We start from the raw sequence: 19,793 nt of genomic DNA, 5'->3' as shown, positions 1-19,793 counted from the left end.
GTTACTATGACATTTTCTTTTCTTTCTTTTTTTTCTTTCCTATTTCAACTTTGAACTTGTAACTTGCATAAAAGCTTATCAGCTTACTAAAATTTTAAAAGACTTTTTGTATCACCAGTGTTTCAGATTTTGTCTCTTCTATACTTATTTGATAACTGACCTCTTAAACCTCTTTTCTTGAATTTATATCTAAACCTGAGGTTCTCTTTCTGAGACACAATTCTTATTTTCCTTTTTAAATTTTATTTTCCCAAATCACAACATCATTTGCAGTTGGAGTCATCTCTTTTCTTTCTCTTTGCATATTTCCAATTTTGTCAAAATATTAGGACATGTAGAAAATAGCACTGGGTTCTCGTGAAATTCTGCCCATTGTATGTCAAGCTTACTTCCTTTTGAGAAATTTAGTTATAAATTCTCTGCATTCTGGCACATTGATTCAAATTAAAACTGCATTAATAATTGAGTCACAAGCCTTTTTCTCTTTTCTTTGATTTGTATCACAAGACAATTAATATTCTATTGCTTTTTATATCTCTCTAGCACTTAATTCAAAAACATTTATATAACTTGGATATTTTCTCTAGGGTTTTATGCAAACTTTGGGGATTTTATTAGAATCTGAGAACTTTCTGAAACATACCCATCAAAAGTTTTCACCTCCATTATGAATTCTTTAGAAATGAATCCCAAGAGAAAGTTTGGCATATAGCAAATCAGCCAGGAACAAATTTAATAAAATCAATTTAATAAGTAAGGGAATAACACACAAGAGTTGTTTTGATAACTGCATGCCTCTGGTGCATAGAATAACACAAAGCCAAATGCCAATTGCTTTCAGTGCCTTACAAAGAAAAAGTCTCAAATTAGAACTCAGGAAATGTCTCACAACTTTTTTTCCCCCAAGACCAATTCTTATAATGCAGCATTTAAGGCAACATATGCAGTGAGGTGTTCGGAGTGCTTCTGGGCAAAGTTAGTCTTTCTTCCCCAATAACATGACTTTTGATGTTTATGTGCAAAAGAAACAAGATGCTTTTCAGCATCTTAGAAATTTTGCTGGAGAATTTCACATATACTTTTAAGCCCTATTGTATGATCTGTTTAATGAAAGTAAAATACACATAATTCATAACCATTTAAATTTGAATATTAGTTTTATGGTATATATGACTATAAACTCACTAATATAGAGAGTTTTATTTACGGACTAAGGTGTCTTCTTTTTGAAATATTAATTTGTAATTGGACCAGGTTAATCTCACTATTAAGTAACAGGGCAGTAACTTACATACTTTCTTTTTCTGGAGATGTGTTTTACTACATTTTTTTGCTTATTTATCAGATAATTAAAATAATTAAAATATCTATTTTTTCTCCAGTGATCACTAATAGCCACTCATTTTTACATAATTGTAATCAAATGGTATGATAATAAGAGCCAATACTTACATCTTTTCTAAACATATGCTAACTGATAAATATATGATACAGTTATATGTACTTTATATATATTAATTCACATAATCACAGCACTACCTGGTGAGAATTAGCACCTCCATTTTACAGAGCAGAGACTGAAAAGGTTTTGTGACTTGAGTGAGATTTCAGTTTATTAACGGCAGAGTCAAGATTCAAACTCAGGCAGAGTGGCTTCATTATCTTTACTTTTAAATTTGTTGTTGTTATCCTGTCTAATATAAATACTTTGGGAGTTATACTTTTCTTACACAACTGGGTTACAGATTCAAGATGCCCATGGATTTGGTTAGGCTATTCTGAGTTCTGTTTCTAGTTTCTTTCCCCCCCACACATGATGAACACTTATTCTCTCAGCTTTCTTATATAAAATCAAAGATTAGTAATAATATTCATTTCATAAGGTTTTTGTGAAGTATCAGTGACTTACTATATACAAAAGTACTTAGCATAGTGCTAAGTACTTAATAGTTCAGTTCAGTTCAGTCACTCAGTCGTGTCTGACTCTTTGCGACCCCATGAACCACAGCACGCTAGACCTCCCTGTCCATCACCAACTGCTGGAGTCCACCCAAACCCATGTCCATTGAGTCCATGATGCCATCCAACCATCTTATCCTCTGTTGTCCCCTTCTCCTCTTGCCCTCAATCTTTCCCAGCATCAGGGTCTTTTCAAATGAGTCAGCTCTTTGCATCAAGTATTGGAGTTTCAGCTTCAACATCAGTCCTTCCAATGAACACCCAGGACTGATCTGCTTTAGGATGGACTGGTTGGATTTCCTTGCAGTCCAAGGGACTCTCAAGAGTCTTCTCCAACACCACAGTTCAAAAGCATCTTGGACAGTTCTTTGGCACTCAGCCTTCTTTATGGTCCAACATTCACATCTATACATGACCACTGGAAAAACCATAGCCTTGACTAGATGGACCTTTGATGGCAAAGTAATATCTCTGCTTTTTAATATGCTATCTAGGTTGGTCATAACTTTCCTTCCAAGGAAAGTTTTTTGGCTGCAGTCACCATCTGCAGTGATTTTGGAACACACAAAAAATAAAGTCAGCTACTGTTTCCACATCTATTTGCCCTGAAGTGATGGGGCCAGATGCCATGATCTTAGTTTTCTGAATGTTGAGCTTTAAGCCAACTTTTTCAGTCTCCTCTTTCACTTTCATCAAGAGGCTCTTTAGTTCTTCTTCACTTTCTGCCATAATGGTGGTGTCATCTGCATGTCTGAGGTTATTGATATTTCTCCCAGCAGTCTTGATTCCAGCTTGTTCTTCCTCCAGCCCAGCATTTCTCATAATGTACTCTGCGTATAAGTTAAATAAGCAGGGTGACAATATAAAGCCTTGACATACTCCTTTTCCTATTTGGAAGCAGTCTGCTATTCCATGTCAAGTTCTAACTGTTTCTTCCTGACCTGCACACAGGTTTCTCAAGTACTTAATAAGTGAAAGCCAAAATGTTATGTCTTTATTTTGTTATTACTTGAGACCTTTCTTGAATATAGTTTTCCATTGGGTTGTACCCTCTTTTGAGAGTGTCTGTTCTAAAAGTTATGGTGCCTCCTTTCTGGAATGAAATGAAGTATGGAGGGATTTTTCATATGGGGGAAGTTAAGAGAAAAACTACTTAACTCTGTATTTCCTCAAACTGAACTGAACAAGCATGTTAATTAAGCTTGAATTTGTCTTAATAGAGTTTACCTTTGTTTCTCAGATGACTAATTTTATTGTACATAATATCCTAAAAATAATATCCACTGAAAAGAAAACTTCATTCAACATATATAACCTAGTCAATTATTCAGTCAACATGTGTAACTTATAGTGCTACTCATGGAGGGATACAATAGTAAGCAAATCAGATTGGTATTAGTTAAAACTCTATAATTTAAATGTATTTTAAAATTATCTTCCTGTAAAATATAGTTTTTCTTAGCCTCACTGCCTCATGAATCATTACTTCCTGATCTATTAAGAGGCACATAGATGAGAAAAATTGGAATGGATCTTACCTCTTCAATCCCTTGCCTCACCTGCTTTTGCTAATGTGAACTTGATTGTTAACACAGCAGTTATAAACACTCATATAATTCCCATCTTCAGGGGACAAAGTCTTACCTTTTTAAGTCTTTAAATTTTAATTTCTGAGTACTGAGCAAAAGCAGTATTAAATTTATCAATGCAATAGCTAACATAAATAAGACTTTAATTTCATGTGAAATGTCTCTCTGTCCCTGTTCGACAACTCAAATAACTATGTAGAATTCTTGAACAGTGTTTAACATTTAAATTTAACATGTTTTTCACAAAATGTGTAAATATTATGTACATACAATGATCATAATCAGACATGTTTAGGAAAAGCAATTTGTTTCCCCTTAGATATCACTAATAGCTCTCTGCTTGTGATCTAGACTTGTAATAATTTTTCCAAGGTTACAGAGGTTCCTTAAATGAAAGGAAACTGAAAAGAACATCAAATGTGAGACCTTCATAGAGTTCACTGGGAAGAATGAGCCTTTACCTGCCAATGCTTTTTATTAAAAAGAGTGAGACCATTGTCCTGAGTGCTGAGTTAATCAGTTAGTAAGTTTTACTTCACTTCATTGACTCTTAAAAGATGCTTTAATTTTTTTTTCTTATTATAAACTAAATCATTTATTTAAAAAAATGAACAAAAAGATAAAAATCATTTAAAAATTATATAATTTCCCAATATAAAATTAGCTAATGTTAACTTTTTTACATTTTTCTATGTATATACAAATAGACATGATAGTATTTTTCAATTTTAAACAATTTTTGGTGCAATATTTTTCTGAACTCCTTGCCCATTTCACCTTTCAGCCAACCTAATGGTTCTCAACCTAGAAGAGTATCTCATCCTACTAAGGAGTGTGTAAAAGTGTGTAGAAGCATTTAGTGGTGGTGATGGAAGGACAGTTATTACAACACTGAAGTAAATTGACTCCATATCAATTCCTGATAATTCCTTCAAGTTCCATTATATGAATCTCTAAGAAAAAAATCAGTGAAGTGGGGATGTGAGTAATGGTCTAATCATCTGAGATTTTAGTGATCTTTCTTGTAGAATAAGGGCTCAAAATGAAACTTAACTTTAGGTTAAGATAGCTTCAGTTTGTTGCAAAAAAAAAAAAAAAAAAGAAATTATATGTCTTCCATATGTGAGTTTTGGGAAGAGATTTGTACCTGTCACATCAATCAACCTTAATCTCTCTCTCTACATTGTTCCCTCTTTCCAGCTCTTCTGCTTGCTCCTCCCTCTCTCTCACCCTAAAAAGAAATGCAATTATATTTTGCATTTTGTTTTTCCTTCTTTCAGACACTATTTTGGACACATGTGTCTTTGTTAATTTTGGGGTAAGTGTTAGTTATGAACGCATACTGGGAACTGAGGCAGCTTTTCTTTTTTCCTGGTGATGTCCAGCTACAAACCATTCTTGGTGCCCACTATTCTGAGCACTGAGCATAGTGCTGGGTTCCTCTCTGCCCCAACATCCTGGGGGCAGCAGGTCTGCCACACCTCTGGTGCCAGAAAGTCTGACATCTGCAGGGCAGCTGAGTAACTGCTTTTAAAGTAGGCTTAAATAATCATATCAAAAAGGGTAGGTGTGACCAAGACTGTATCAGATAGAATATAATTGATTGGGGGGTGTGGTCAAAGGAAAGAAGCATTGCATATACAATCATATTAGTTTACATTAGCAGCTGGCGAGACTCATCAAATACTGTGGGGAAAAGGAACAGAGGAAAAAAACAAAATCTCAAGAGGCAGTGATACCTTTAATAAACCGTTGTTTTATTTTCAGTCATTTGAGATACTGGCAAAGGCATTGTGCCTTCATGGGAACATCTCTGCAAAACATGTGGGGTGGACAGATACCAAAAGATTTCAATCAGAATCTCTGGGGCAGAATGGCCTGTGCATCAATATTTTATTTTGTGGCTAAGCTCCAAATATGATTACAATGTACACTCAAGATTGGAAACTGTGGACCAAACGTGTCTAGATGAGCACTCAGGTTAACTTCTTAGTCCTTCGGGAGTCCAAGGGAATGGGGCCAGCTTTCAAGACTGGGTACTTCTATATACTAGCCTAACTGAACTCACTGCCAAGAAAGCTCCAGGTTAACTACAGAGGCTGTTTGACATTTTGACATTGGAAACCTAGGAAACATTAGAGTAGTGGAAGTTTCTAACTTAGGAGTAAGTAACAAACATAATATTAAAATTGTTGCAAGTGAAAGAGATTTCCAGAAATATAGTATAAGTAAATAAATAACTGATGTAATAACAGGAATTTAAAATAATGGGTTTAATATTTTATGATTCTCCTTTTAAACTACATCATATTTTGTGTAAGTTTCTTAAAGGGTAGTGTCTTTAATACTCTTAGAGAAGATGTCATGGTTTATTTTCAGAAGAGTAAATTAAGGTGCCACCACTTCTGTGAGCATGTTTTGACCAGCCATGTGTTCTAATGATGTCCTTCATCTGACGTGGCTTTCCAAGATATAGACAGGTACAGATAGAGCTAACACATCTGACCAGGAAAGGCAGAAACTCAGGGATCACACTTTTGTGGGGATAGTTAAAGCTTTATAGAAGTTTCAAACACAGAACTCCTACTGGGTTGCTCCAAGTGACTTGTTCTTCTCAAGGAAACAGATTTCAAAACATTTAAAATACTCAGTAGACACAGACTAAACAAGATTCATCTCTTACATAATGAGGGTGAAACAAACTAACAAAAAGCTAAAGATGATATTCCCCAAACTTTAAAATGATCTTTTCATCCAGGAATACTAAAATATTTGTTGGAACTTTTCTTTCCTAAAGTGTAAAATAAAATCCCTAGACATCTATTTCATTAGTATAGTTCAACTTCATAATTTCAAATTCATATAATTTACATTTTATGAGGTCACTCAGAAAAGTAGGGCTGTTTTAATATGTAAAATGTGAAATCAGGTTGACATTTGTATGCCCCCTTTTTCAGCTATGTTGTTGTTCAGTTGCTAAGTTGTCTGACTCTTTGTGACCCCATGGACTGCAGCACACCAAGCTTCCCTGTCCTTCACCATCTCCTGGAGTTTGCTCAAACTCATGTCCATTGAGTTGGCAATGCTCCCTAATAATCTCATCCTCTACTGCACCCTTCTCCTTTTGCCTTCAGTCTTTTCCAGCATCAGGGTCTTTTCCAGTGAATTGTCTTTTATCATCAGGTAGCCAAAGTATGGCTTTACTGAGTATTTATTGAGCCAAATTATTTCAGCTTTATTGAGATATAATTGACAAATCATTTGTATATTCTTCTATTAGTTTCTAATTTATTTGTCTGTTCATTTTTCTTTTCCAACAATTGGCAAAATTAGTACTCATGTGGACTGGTAGTAGCAAATGGCGACCAATATTATTACTATCATTTTATGCTTTCCATAAAAATCGTTAACTTGGTATCACAAATCCTGTTGGCCTCTTGTTACTTAACATAATACTGAGTTGTAGTAATAACTAATTATTTTCTTTCTATTTTAAACCAAGATATGTACAACATATAAAAAATAAATATGGTTTATTCATTTGTCTAAGCACCAGATCTTTGTTAAGTTCTTCCCAGGTGTCTCAGCATAAAGTATCTGTCTGCCAATGCAGGAGACACAAGAGACGTGGTTTCAATCCCTGGATTGGTAAGATGCCCTGGAGGGAAAAATGGCAACCCACTTCAGTGAAAATTCCATGGACAGGAGAGCCTGGTGGGCTACATGCATGGGATCATAAAGATTCAGACATGATTGAGCCACTGAACACACATGCACACACACACACACACACACACTTACTTTATACAAGGTATGAAGTATGCTCCTAGACACTGGATTATAAAGTGACCATAGATGGGCCAAATTTCTGTTCAAAGGCAGCTCAAATTCTAGAATATGGGGAAGGAAATCAGAAAATACAGAAACAGATATCGATATGTAAAAAGGAAAAAGCTTATAGCCAGAATTTCTATGCAAAGAATTAAAATGTAAGGGATAGAGGCTTAATGTGTCTAGCAAATTATATTGTGGGGTCAGGAAAGGACTCCGGGAGAAGGTGACATTTAAGATGCAACCTAAATAATTAGAAGAAGCCAGGTTTTGAAGATCAGTAGAAATTTCACCCAGAGGGATGTTAACATAACAGCTCTTATGAAAGCCTTAAACCAGGTGAAGCTTGGCGTAGAGCTATAGAGGTGAACAAGGACAAAATTGATTTGTGTGTGGAATTTATAACACAAATGACAGAGACCTTAGGATATTGTAGCAGGAAAGAAAAATACTTGGAGTTTTGATGAAAAGAGATAATTCTGACTACTATGAGTGGACCAAAGAGGGACAGGATGGGAGGACAGAGACAATTGCGATAGTTGGGAGAGATGGTGGTGACTCAGATGCATGAAATAATAATTATGAAAGAAATCTGTTCAAACATGTGTGAAACAAGAGAAACACACTTGAAGCATGTTCTATGAAATCTTCCTCTACTAATTGGTTGACACTGACTGTATTAATTATTTTATATCATACATATCTAGAGCTTTGGATCAGATGAACAACTTAATAAATGTATATACTTATATACATATATATATATAGCCTTGAGAAGGCCTTGAGAAATTTAAGCAAGTTTAAAAAAATAATCATTTCACTTTTCACATATGTAAAATGAGGGTCTTACAATATTAAATGACCTCCAAGATTATCTTCTAGTCTATATACTAACAACTGCAATAAAAGCTTAAAAACAGGACAGAGAAACATATATGCAACATGGAGAAATTGGAGAATACTTTCCAAAACAGTGAGATTATTTGAACTTTGAAATGTAAGAACCATAGATATTTTTGTTTATGAAATAACATACAGAAAATAAGTCCTTCCATCTACCCTCCCTGTTACCCTTTTCCAATGAACTCCAACAGGAAATAAAGAAAAGTTCTATTATCTTGACCTTCTGATATGATAATTTTTTTTGTTAGATTGGTTGTTAAAGTCATTTAAACTTGAGTTATTTATTTATCTAGAGAAAGGAGAAGGCAATGGCACCCCACTCCAGTACTCTTGCCTGGAAAATCCCATGGACGGAGGAGCCTGGTGGGCTGCAGTCCATGAGGTCGCTAAGAGTTGGACATGACTGAGCGACGTCACTTTCACTTTTCACTTTCATGCATTGGAGAAGAAAATGGCAACCCACTGCAGTATTCTTGCCTGGAGAATCCCAGGGATGGCGGAGCCTGGTGGACTGCCGTTTATGGGGTTGCACTGAGTCGGACACGACTGAAGCGACTTAGCAGCAGCAGCAGCAGGAGAGAAAGGATGCACTTAATCTTAGGAAAATGAAAGCCTCATTTGAAATCAACGTACTGTATAGCACAAGATTGCTACAATAGAGAAAAATCTTTTAAAACCAAATCCACATTCTGGTGAGGATGACAGCTAAGGAATCTAGCATTGAAGTGTAGAACTGTTTGCTTGTTCAGAAATTTCTCAGAAGGTATTACTCAGCTGCACTAAAAAGTTATATGGATACCAGATCCCATATCTGCATCACCCCAAATCCATTAGAGAGCCCACAAAATACCATCTTCTTAAAAGATAATCTACAAAGTTCTAACAAATAATTTTACATTTGCATCATTAATTGCATTATTTTCAGACTTAGAATTCCAAAAATTCTAAGTTTTTTTTTTTTCACACCATATTTTCTAGGACATAGACATTTTTGTTGGGTCTGCAATAACCAAATTAATTTCTCATCATTAGTTCTTAATCGATATGCACTAGCAATGACTGCCTTCCTTGCATTACTTTATTCAAAGTATATACTTCAGTGAAGCTTGTACTTTGTAGAAATTGAATATTCTGTTTCTGTACTGTGTTGAACATAATAGCAAAGACATACCTGTTATTCTTTCAGTAATAAATTTAAATTGGAAGTTTCATTTTAGTCTTTGTTCTTATATGGCAAATATCACACAAAATAGACATATTTGAATGATATTTGAAGTATGTAGTACAAATTCACTAAACTCAATGGGAAAATATTTCAAAATTATTTTTAGCAATTTCAAGAACTTTTTGTTTTTAAAATCATGTTTAAGTATTCTTAGATAGATGTGTTTCCCTGAAAGGTGATTTCATAAGACAGATAGGAGCTCTACAACAATTTTAGTTCTTTTCTAGAAGCTGTTCTATGACTATGAGAAATGAAAAGTCAATATATTTTCAAACAAATATGCTTGCTTAAAAATAAAGGATATTAAGAAAGAAGTGAGATATATATATATATATATATATATATATATATGTATGTATATGTATACAGAAGATGAGATAGTTGGATAACATCATTGACTCAATAAACACGAGTCTAAGCAAACTCCAGGAGATAGTGAAGGACAGGAGAGCCTCACTTGCTGCAGTCCATGGGGTCGCAAAGAGTCAGACATGACTGAGCGATTGAATACAACAACAGCATATGTAATTATGACTGATTTGCATTATTGTACAGCAAAAACCTGGGAATTCCCTGGTAGCTCAGAGGTTAAAGCGTCTGCCTGCAATGTGGGAGACCTGGGTTCGATCCCTGGGTTGGGAAGATTCCCCTGGAGAAGGAAATGGCAACCCACTCCAGTATTCTTGCCTGGAGAATCCCATGGATGGAGAACCATGGTGGGCTACAGTCCACGGGGTCACAAAGAGTCGGACACGACTGAGCGACTTCACTTCACTTTCACTTTCACAACAGAAACCTACACAATATTGTTAAGCAATCATCCTCCAATTAAAACAAATTTTAAAAAATCTTGAGAAGTTTTGCAATCTGCTAATAATTCAGATATTTAAAGATATTTCTGCTAAGTATTTAGGTGAATCCTTTAAACTGTGTGTCTTTCATACTGTAGAAGTCAAAGTTCCTGATCATAACCACCACGTGTGTTGCTTCCTGGCTGGCAGTTGTGTTTCCTGAAGTGGAACAGTGCTAGCCATAGAGAAGCAGGTAATTGTACCCTGAGACTCTTAGCCGTCCCTCAGGAAATTGCCAGCCAGAGTTTGCATCTCATTTCTGCCATTCACCTATTCTGTGACATTTGCAAGTTTGCTGCATATCCAAGTCCCAGTTCCTTCATGTGGTGATTTTGTGTGATTTTTGGCTTCCCTGGCAGCTTAGTGATAAAGAATTCACCTGCAATGCTAGAGACACAAGTTTGATCCCTGGATCAGGAAGATCTCTTGGAGAAGGGACTGGCAGCCCACTCCAGTATTCTTGCCTGGGACATCCCATGAACAAAAGAACCTGGTGGGTTACAGTCCATGGGGTCAGAAAAGTATCAGACATGATTTAGCGACTAAACAACAGCAACAAGAAGTCAGTATTTTTGTGATAGTACCTAGGGTGGAATATGGATGAATATGATGTATCCTTTGCACAATTCAATGTTCCTTCCATAATAGTTTGTTTGGTACTACTATGTGGTCTTTAAAATCCATATGTTTCTTTGACAAACATAATCACCCCAGTCCTTTAATGTAATTTAGAATTTAATTTGTGCCCTACTGTAAAATATGATGATACCTATAATAGAAAGAATCTGCTTATTAAAGTGTTCAAAAACTATCCAGTTCAATGACCCTTTGATGTTACTTTATTTGTCCTTTATGCATTAAAGCTGTAAGATTTACTCTCCTTGATGAACTTTCTCAGTAGATTCTAACTGGATGAAGAAATATTCACTTGTTCCTGGCTCAGAGAAGAGAGAGCAGATATGTAGCAAAACAAGAACAAATATAAAGAATATTAGTAAGAACAGGAATCCCAAATAATAATCCCAAATAATTTTTGAGCTCTTAGTGCCAAGCATTGTACCCAGCGCTTTACATACATTATTTCATCTGACCCTCATAGCAGTTCTGTGAAGCAAGTGTTGTTTACTCTTCCTACTTAACAGAAGAAGAAACTGAATTTTAGAGGGGTTAAATAAATTGCCCAAGGTCACCAGCAAACGGTACAACTAGGGTTCTAACTCTTTTCTGCTTTAAAATGCATCTATAGCGTCTTCCTTTAAAAATGTAGACTCTTATTAGAAATTTGCTCTTAGAAATATTGAATGCACCTAGCGTGTTTTATAGATGAGGAAAGTAAATGCAAGTGTCTAGACAGATCTAAGACTAGGAACCTTACCTCCTGGCCTCCCGTTTAGAACTGTTTTCAGTAGAGTGCAAATTTTCACCTTTTAAGCTGTTTGGACTTTGTAGAGTGCTGAGCTGCTGGAAGCATCATAGAGAAACCCAGCAGGGTGAGGATTGTTAATAGATTTTATTAATTTACGAAACATTTGTTAAGCACTTACTACATGCCAGGAACCATGACAGTGTGGTATGGAAACAAAGACTGATGACAAAATTATAGCTATAAAATGTAGTTAAGAAATTGATGGCTTTAGAAATGTGATTATAAATTGCATTTGTTAGCTTGCATAAATTTATATATACAGTCTACTCATGGTGGTAAATGTTTTTCTGGGTTTACTTGCTTTCTTTGTAGGAATATTCTTTAGTCTCTAAGCAATATGTGAACAAGTATTGCAGACATTATTTCATGAAGTATATTTCAGTGATTACTTTTAGAGGAGGTGTTTGTGTATACATTAAAACTGTAAATAATCAGTATTCTTGCTTGTAGATATGTTTCCTGTGTAGAAGACTGTGGTCATAGCAATTGCCAGATGAGCTTTTTAAGTAGCATTGCTCAGTATCATTGATGGACATTAACTGGTGAGACATGCCATCCCTGGAGGATATAAATTGATGCTATTAGTTGAGGTAGATATCAAGGTTTAGGGGTAATGTCTCTGGTATGTTATATTTGAGACTGTTGAAAGCTTTCCAATAGCCTTATCTAGAATGTTGAACAGTTTGTTTGATTCTTGGAGTCCAGGAGTCATATCTGTGGAAAAGTTATTATTCTATCCATGTATCAATACTTTGCCTTGGGTTTAAAAAATCTCCTCCTATGATCTCTATGTGTCATTTGGTCATGACATCTCTTCTCAACATTTTTCACTTTGGAAAAGAAGGGCAACTGATTGCTTTGATTTTTGAGCATTGTCCCCTCTTTATCTGGGGCATTGCAGGTGGTGTAATGGTAAGGAATCCACCTTCCAGTTCAGGAGCTGCAGGGAGACATGGGTTTGATCCCTGGGTCAGGAAGATACCCTGAAGTAGGAAATGACAACCCATTCCAATATTCTTGCTGGAAAATTCTATGGACAGAGGACCCTGGAGGACCATAGTCCATTGGGGTCACAAAGAGTCAGACACGACTGAGGATATGTGTACCTCTTTATTTTCCTACCTGTTTGAAGGCAATACAATAATGCTAAAAACATATCAATTGGTATCATATTAAGACATTATTATGAGTACTTTACATGTATAAACTTGGTTATCACAAGTTTATAAGGAAAGTACAACTATCATTTTTCACATAATGAGTGCTCAGTATTAGATAATGATTGTTTTAATTTAAAATCATTTTTATTACTATAGTTATAAAATATGCAAATGGATATACATGTAAATCATAGATTGTATGTATATTTGTCCAACTCTTTACAACCCTATGGACCATAGCCTGCCAGGCTCCTCTGTCCATGGTATTCTCCAAGCATGAATACTTGAGTGAGTTGTCAGGGGATCTTCCCCACCCAAGAATTGAACCCTGGTCTCTTCTGTCTCCTGTATTGCCAGGTCAATTCATTACCACTAGTGCCACCTGGGAAGCCAGTACATATATCAATATACACTTATTACAATTATCTACTTATCTATTTGCAGAGAGAGAAAGGAATAAGAGTGGCACAAAAAAAGAACAAATTATTAATAGTGGCTATATGTTTTTTCTTTTTCATTTATTTTTTTCTTTATTTGCCAGATTTTATGCAATAAATATGTATGATTTTATTACTAGGAAATGAAAAACCTTTGTATTGTTTAAAGAGCAATGGCATCATTTGGTTTAGCCTTTTTGAACTATCTTAGTAACCATTGAAATGGCAAGGTACAAACTAAAAGATGTTAAAGATTCTTACACACAAACATATGGCCTTGCTTTATGAAATAAGAGCCCTCCGTGTGTCTCCACTGGGTTAAGTGCCACTTCCTTAAGCTGCTGTAACCCCACAGGCCTATCTGCCTCACTACACTGATCACATCATGCTGCAATCACCTCTACATTTTTTTTTTTTAAGTATTTTTCTCTCTCACTAGATCAGGGTATTCTGAAGGGTGGGAATTGTGCTTTGGTTATCTTTGCATTTGATGTAATATCTAGAACATAGTATTGTTGTTCAGAGCTAAGTTGTGTGACTCTTTGCCACCTCATGAACTACAACACTTCAGGCTTCCCTGTCCTTCACTCTCTCCTGGAGTTTGCTCAGATTCATGCCCATTAAGTCAGTGATGTTCTGCCACCCTCTTCTCCTCCTGCCTTCAATCTTTCCCGGCATCAGGGTCTTTTCCAATGATTTAGCTCTTTGCATCAGGTGGTCAAAATATTAGAGATTCAGCTTCAGCATTGGTCCTTCCAATGAATATTCAGAAATGATTTTCTTAGGGATGGCCTGATTTGGCCTCCTTGGAGTCCAAGGGACTCTCAAGAGTCTTCTCCAACACCACAGTTTGAAGGTATCAATTCTTCAGTGCTCAGCCTTCTTTATGGTCCAACTCTCAACATCCATACAGGACGACTAGAAAAACCATAGCTTTGACTATATGGACTTTTATTGGCAAAGTGATGCCTTTGCTTTTTAATACTCTGTCTAGGTTTGCCATAGCTTTCATTCCAAGGAGCAAGTGTCTTTTAAGTTCATGGCTGAAGTCACCATCCACAGTGATTTGGTGCTGAATAATTGTTTTAAATTCAGAAATGTTCAAGAAATACAGAGGAAGTCCCTCTTTTTCCTTCTGAAATTCCTAGTGGGTGTAAAACTCTTTGGACTTGATCCACTGTCACCCAGAACAGACTTCCTTCCTGAGCATCATCCAGTCCTTTCAATAATATGGCTTGCATACTCCCGTGATTGAAAACCACTGCTCTGAGACAGAATCCACTCTATGCCTACCTACCTGTATTTATTGGAAACGTTGTCTCTATGCCTACCTACCTTTATTTATTGGAAACGTTGTCTCTCCAGAGAATTAAATGTTTTCTAATTAAGAAACAGAATAGTGAAGAAAAGATTGGGTTTCAGGGGCGGGAGAGAGATGCAGCCTCCTATTATGAAGGAAGAACTTGAGGAAGAAATCGTGAAGGCATATAGTATTTTTAAAGGACATTAATAAGATAAATTTCCTGAGAAATGGGACTCATCTCTTAAAGTTCCCACTTCATTTTAATATATTTATATTCTTTATAGTTTTTCCTCTGGGGATGACCTACAGCTGTCAAAAATAAACACGTAAAAAAGATGACCTAAGCCCAGTTGTCTATTTCTCTGCTCTTCAGTCAGATGTCAGACTCTAGATACTACTGCCAACATGAAAGGGTCAGGAGTGAGCAGAAGGAGGTTGAGTAAATGCCTGATTGTCATCTATTATCAAAAAGCTTTTATTTTATCACCCATTTATATTCAGTGCTGAACAGAACGAGCTGTATAAATAAAGCCTTTTATCTCTGTGATTTCATGAAACAAAGACAATGCACATGTCAGAATACTTAAGCTAAGAATATACAACCTCTCATTAATGTAATATCCTGACCTTATGTAATTGCAAATGTATTATCTTATTTAATATTTTTTTAAACTTCTAGAAGGTAGAAAAGATAACATAGGCAGGATGTACTCCTTACCTGAAATTTAGTTTGGATGTTGAGAAAATGGTATCATATATGCACCAAGAGGTGCATTTTACTAAATAAAAAAATCAAACAGGTAGAAAAGTTAGATATTATAGGTACGAAAAGATAAAGATGTGGTCAAGGAAGATAAGTGTTTATTCTGTATACCCTACATGTTCATCCCTGTGCCTTTTAACCTGTGACTTGCATAGCACTTCTACAGTTTTAAAAATGAGGAACATGAGACTCCAATTTTAAATAATTACCCAAATAATATCATTTATAGGTGGGGAGGCAGTACTCACACTTAAGACTTCATATTGTGCTCTTTCTACCATCTTTCTTCCCAATTAGAGAAGATAATATAAAAAAAAGTTTATACTTGTGATATGGAATATATAAACATTTTTGAATAATTTCAAAACCAAGTGTGACTTCATTATTTATTATTTTTACATTCTTGTTCATGCCTATTTTCTCATTTAACACATTTGTGAATTGTTAGATTTATTATCTCCATTTTTTAAATAAGGATATTTGACCATACCTATATATATTTTGTAACTAGTAGAGCCAAGATTTAAACCTCAGTATTATATATTTAATTTCAAAATCACAGTGATTTTCACTAACATCTAACTTTTAATATACTTGCTCATGGACAATCATGAATTGATTCATTTATGCAGAAGTATTTCTGCAGTAAAAATCTAAATCAAATTTGTTCACAATAATATAGACAATAGTGTTTTCTCTAGATCATAAATTTCTTTCTTTGAGAACCTTAATAAAAGGGAAATTGCCCTATGTTAAGAAAATAATATTTCCCTCTTACAGATTTTCAGCCTATAGATAGGTGTTACCCATTATAGCTTACTAGTGGCTCTCATATGTACTCTGTGGGTTAGCTCATTTAATTCATTTGTATAAGTAGAAAACTTTATTGCCCTTATAATTTTTGTTTCAGTGCTCTGAGTTCCCTCTAATTTGTTGAGTTGTCTGATAGAAGGGGATAAAGTGGAGTAAAGTAATAATCTTCTCATGGAAGTCATTTGTCTTCCTATTTATCTTTTCTTATATGTGTGTACAATCGACTCTCAATTATTTGCACGGATGAAGAGGGAGCACCGTGCCATGGATAATCCAAAAGTCATTTGCAGAAGATTTACCTTCATGATTATCTTTTGTGTAGGAGATATTCCCTATATACACTTCAACTGCACTCAAGAGGGAAATGAAGATCTATAAGTATGCTCAGGGTCAAAGGACAGTCAAGTTATTGTGATTTTTTTTTTCCTGCGAATGATTCATATAGAGAAAAATAGAGAATTCAATATGTAAAGTCACTCTATAGAGATACATGTTATCCTATTTGGAGTACCATTTTGAAAATCAGAATTTGGGTTAAACTGTAATCTCTTGACTCCTTTCTAAGTAAAGATCTGTCAATACTTGAGACTGAAAATCTGTATGTACTTGTTTAAAGGAGTTTCTATAATACATTACTTATGGGATTGTGCTAATTTATTTTGTCGGTCTGTATTGCCAGTTTGTCTGGCTTTGTATACTTGTAATAAATCCAAAATGCCTTTTAGTATGGGCAGTCTATTGTTAGTCCCTTTTACATTCCAGCTTGTATCTTCTTGACTGTTTCACTGTTTCTGTGTTTATGATGCCTTCCAATTTAGTGTCATTTTCAAATTTCATTTGTGTGCTGTTTATTCCACTTTGCATGTCAGTAATGAAGATACTCAAAACCTAAAGTAATGAAAACTCAAGACCTAAATCAACCTTAGTGGCAGCTCAATCCTCCCCACGTATCTGTCTGGGGCCATTTATCATTACCCCTTGTTTACAGTTCTTTAAATGGTTTTCAGACCATCTGAGAATAATCATCTCCAAGCCAATTTGAATTAATATTACAAGTCAGAGCTTATGAAACACTGAATTAAATACTTTTTGAAAATCCAAATATATTACTTGTACTGTGTTCCCTTTACCCATTAATTTTATAATTCTATTAGAAAAACCAATCAACTTTGTCTGTCATGATTTGTTCTCTATGTATCCAAACTGCTCATTTATTACTCATGGGCCTTCCCTTATCTTTTTCTGTGTATAGATGTTTTATCTTAATGGTTTCCATTAGTGAAAACAAATGATACTAGGTTACTTCTTGTATGATCAATCATAGAATTGTTGGACTCATTCATTTGTTTGTCAGTAGGTGCTGAGGACATGTATGTTTTCCTAATATAAATCTTGATATGTCAAATAATGCTTAAAGCTGACTGACACATACTTAGTTGGTCAAAAATAGAGAAGTCTTCTCCATTTCCTACTATATGACACTAATTATAATGTGTATTTATAACCACATGCACATATGTATAATTTAATTGTATTTTTTCACTCTTCTGTTACAGTATTACTTTTCTCTGGGACACTGCTTCATAGTTTCCTGAATCTTTGGGGAGACCAACATTCTTCAGTCTTCTAAAACTCATTGTCAAATTGTCCCTTTCAGGTTTTTAAGACTGAATACAGTATGAATAACTTTATGAAAAACAGCTATTCTTACAGAAAGTCAGAAATACTTTGAAAAACCACAGCTATTTTCTTTCATGATTTCCTTAAAAAAAAAAACACCTGCTCTAATGCCCACATATGCCATTTTACTATGCCAAAATATGCAAATGCTCTCATAAAGTATAATTTAATAGTCATTTTTATTTCTCAATTTCTTTTCTCAGGATCTACATTTATTACTTTAATTTTAACATCATTTGAACAATATTGCCACATTTAACAAGCAAATAAAAATCTCCTTGAATATTCTCCTTGTTTCTTAAAAATTAAACATACAAGATATTTTAAAAGAAGTAGATATTTTATACAAATGTGAGAATGTAAATATTTAGCAATTTATAATTAAGTGAATTAACTGCTACATATATAAACTAAGTGTAAAGCCCAAAGTTGTAAACATCTGTTTTCTATATAAATGTGAATATGGTCTTATTGCATGATAGAATTCTCCCTTTCAGGAGATCGCTGGATTTATGGAGGTTCATCAGTAGAATGTCACTTACTGAAAAATTATTTCATAAATAGGAAAATCACTTTTCTTTTTACCTTCTTTAATATTATAATTGTCCTTTGGATCTTTTGCAATACAGTTATACAGTCAGTTCTTGGCTATAGTTTGTCTCATATGTAAATGACAAAATATCTTTTTACGCCTAATGAGGGCTGAAGTTTGCCAGGTGAACTGCTTCTTGATTCTCTGATGGTTGCTGCCTGTAGAAATTAATGTCACATATGGAAACTCAGAACTGACAGCCCCTTAAATACATATAAATATTCTTAATTTTTCACTGGTAATGTTGCATTCAGTGTCAGGTATACAAGGAACGTAAATGTGTATAGATTTCAGCTGCAGTCAATGATCATTTGAAAAGATTGATCAAAAATGCACATCCTGTTGCACCTTAGAAGCGCAAGTAGGAGAAGCGTGTGGCTTTTGGAAGAGCTTCTCCATACGGAATTGCATTATTTTAATCAGGAAACTTGTTCAGGCATTCACAGGAAGAGCTCTCATTGACATGCTTACCCTGACACCAGTCCAAGGTGAAAGGAGTACAGTGATTTTGTTGGACATACTATGATTCATACCCTTGAGATAATGTGATGCTGTTATATGATCAGTCCCATAATTGTCATCCAGGAAAATCTTTAAAAATTTTTTATTGTTTTTGTTTCATTTTTAATTAATATACAGCACTTTATACTCTCTCCTTTTTGTATAGCATGCAGAATGTTTCTAGAATATTCTAGAAAAGCATTACATTTCAGGATGCTCAGTAGTATTCCATCTCCCATATCAGCATGTTGAATGCAATTTGGTTGATCATTTGGATAAACAGACTCTGCCTTCCTCACAACCCCCCTTTTTTATTTGCTTCAGCAGTCAATTTATAGAAGACGTCTCTGCTTAATCAACATAACCTTCTGCAGTTCTGTGAAACCCTTGCTCTATGAGCCATGAATGTCAGAAACATTTGACAGTTTTGTATGAGGGCTTCTGTTCTAGTCACAGAGAAAATGAAGTCAGAGTATACATATAATGCACAAATACAGGACTGCTGGTTAATATATTTGCTCTAAACTAAGAAAGATAGACTACAAATCATATTTCAAGGACTATTTTTAGGAACACCTTTAAGTGACCTATCAAATGATAACAGAACATTTAGAAATAATAACCAATTTAAGAAGATGCTTCAAAACTTGTTGGATGAGATGTTTCCCAAAAAGTGTATTTCATCATTTTGTCATTTTAGAGGTAATGTGAGGAAACCAGTGGAAAGGCTATGCATAATTGCACAAATTAAATAGAAATG

General features: G+C 34.9%; 1 protein-coding gene and 1 non-coding gene across 7 annotated transcripts in view; one reads left to right on the top strand and one right to left on the bottom strand.

The window, feature by feature from the left end:
- The window catches only part of ERBB4 (erb-b2 receptor tyrosine kinase 4), a 1,290,018-nt gene that overhangs the window by 525,979 nt on the left and 744,246 nt on the right, over nucleotides 1-19,793 (top strand). The gene's annotated exons all lie outside the window — the stretch shown is intronic.
- LOC112443662 (small nucleolar RNA SNORA17) lies at nucleotides 4,925-5,016 on the bottom strand. The gene has a single exon (XR_003032071.1). It is a non-coding gene; the product is annotated as a small nucleolar RNA SNORA17 (small nucleolar RNA).

The sequence above is a fragment of the Bos taurus genome, chromosome 2 (assembly GCF_002263795.3).
Source record: "Bos taurus isolate L1 Dominette 01449 registration number 42190680 breed Hereford chromosome 2, ARS-UCD2.0, whole genome shotgun sequence".
Classification (NCBI taxonomy): Eukaryota; Metazoa; Chordata; class Mammalia; order Artiodactyla; family Bovidae; genus Bos; species Bos taurus.
The sequence above is the reverse complement of the archived record's forward strand: the minus strand, read 5'-3'. Positions and strand labels throughout refer to the sequence as shown.